The sequence below is a fragment of the Oryctolagus cuniculus genome, chromosome 3, assembly GCF_051225735.1.
Source record: "Oryctolagus cuniculus isolate XC-2025 breed Fujian yellow rabbit chromosome 3, ASM5122573v1, whole genome shotgun sequence".
NCBI lineage: Eukaryota > Metazoa > Chordata > Mammalia > Lagomorpha > Leporidae > Oryctolagus > Oryctolagus cuniculus.
Window position 1 is genome coordinate 128,020,149 of NC_142869.1, and position 2,352 is coordinate 128,022,500.

Genomic DNA, 2,352 nt, shown 5'->3' on the forward strand with positions numbered 1-2,352 from the left:
CTCTCTCTCCTCTCTCTCTCTTTCCCACTCTGTGTGTGTGTGTGTCTGTCCTTCTCTCTCTTTAATTCTACCTTTCACATAACTAAAAATAAATCTTTAAAAAAAAAAAAAAAAGACAGGGTTGTCAACATACAAGGCTACAGTGCCCAGCTGCTGGCTCAAGCATGAGCTTGCATGCTGTGGGAAAGGCATTTTTGAGATGTGATTAGCACTTAAATCTGTGGAAAACTACAAATGGTCTGGTCAGAAACACCACCTGGTGCCAGGAAGCCATTGCCCAACACACAGTAATGCTCATAAAGGGTGAGTGGTACCTGGCTGTTGTTCACTTATTTAATATTTGTTGAGAACATACTATGCACTATTCATTATCCTAGAACTTGGAGGCAGAGAAAAATCTCAATCTAGAGGGGAAGACAGAAAATAAGTGAGATATGAGGCCGGCGCCGCGGCTCACTAGGCTAATCCTCCGCCTAGCGGCGCCGGCACACCGGGTTCTAGTCCCGGTCGGGGCGCCGGATTCTGTCCCGGTTGCCCCTCTTCCAGGCCAGCCCTCTGCTGTGGCCAGGGAGTGCAGTGGAGGATGGCCCAGGTGCTTGGGCCCTGCACCCCATGGGAGACCAGGAAAAGCACCTGGCTCCTGGCTCCTGCCATCGGATCGGCGCGGTGCGCCGGCCGCAGCGCGCCGGCCGCGGCGGCCATTGGAGGGTGAACCACTTTCTCTCTGTCTCTCTCTCTCACTGTCCACTCTGCCTGTCCAAAAAAAAAAAAAAAAGAAAAGAAAATAAGTGAGATATGCAATGTATATACCCAGACATAAATAGGGAGAGACGTTAGACAACCATGCAAATACTAGGTATTACAAGAACAGGTAGGGGATAGGTTCAGAAAGAGGGAGCCTTTAAAACAGGCCTTTCCAAGGCAGAAATATTTGAACAAGACCTGAATGAAAGAAAGGACCTGGACATGCGCCGATCTGAGCCGATTTTTTCTTATATTCTTGCTTAATTTTCTTCTACTTGAAAGACAGAGAGAGAGAGAGAGAGAGAGAGAGAGAGAGAACCTTCCATCTGCTTGTTAATGCCTCCAATGCCCACAGCAGACCAAAGAACGCAAGGCTTTGTCTGGAACCTGTGAGAACATGCTCCAAGGCCATCCTCCAGGGAGGGCCACACTGCCAATGGGCCCAACAGGAAGCTGAAGCGGCTGCGTGGACGAGGATGAATGAGCATCCACTGATGCCTGGTGTCCCCACGCTTGAATGTAAGGTCCCCAGTGACACAGCAGATCCAGGAGAGGAGGAGGGAAGATAGGCCATGAACTTCTGCCAACCTCTAGTCCCAGATCTCATAACTTACGGACAGCTCTGTGCTGCGCCACCTCCCCATGACCTGTCTGTGCTTTGTGGTTTCTGTTCCATTACTGCAGTACAATAGGTCCATTCTAGGACACCTATAGCAGTCCTGCCCAAGGCCAAGGAGACCCCTGCTATGACCTGTTATGGCTGTGACGTGAGATAGGGCAACACCTCCTCCCATCCTTCTGAGGAGACCTGGCTAACATTTGAGAAGTTGACACTTGGGAGAGTTTAAAGTATCACAGATATACTCACAGCCCGAATTTTGTTAAGTTGGACACAGGTTAGGAGTTCAGGTGGTGTCCAGGCCTCAGTGTTAATAACTCGTCTCTCACTCGAGTAAAGCAATGCTAACCAGTGGGAGAACCAGGCGAACCACATCTGTACTTTCAAACTTTCTAGCCATCACCTTATTTGTTATGGTGAAAAGCATAGCATTTGCCAGCTATAATCAGTTTAGATAAGCCCAGCGGTGCTGGCAACTCCCAAAGCATCCAGATCAGGAGCCAGTCCAACAAACCCATGTCCCCTCCACAGGGCCCAGCAACATCACCGAGCTGGGTCTGGGGCTGGCTCCCTTGACACCACAGTGAGCACAGGTGTTTCCCCCCTTCTCTCTTCTTCCCACTGACTCCGTGCTCAGGGCGCTGGATGACAGCACGGTGGTCGAGCTTGTTCCCCCTGGGGTGCTCTTCCATGGACACGTGGGAGACCTTCAGAGCCCATTGTGCTGGGCTGCTCCAAGGGGCTGACCAGTGGCTCTTCGTGCTCCTGTGGCTATGGATGCCTTGCAGCACTGCCTCTTGGCAAGGTTGGAGAGACCAGGGGCTTCCTGCCCTGCCCTTGGCACTCTCTTAGCCTAAAGGGTCTCCCAGCCTAGCAGCCACTTGAAAAAAAATAGGTGAAAGTAATGGTAATAATATGGTTTATTGAACTCATTACATTTAAAATAGGATCGCTTCAAATGTAATCAGCGTAAGCAATTATTTGTGGGG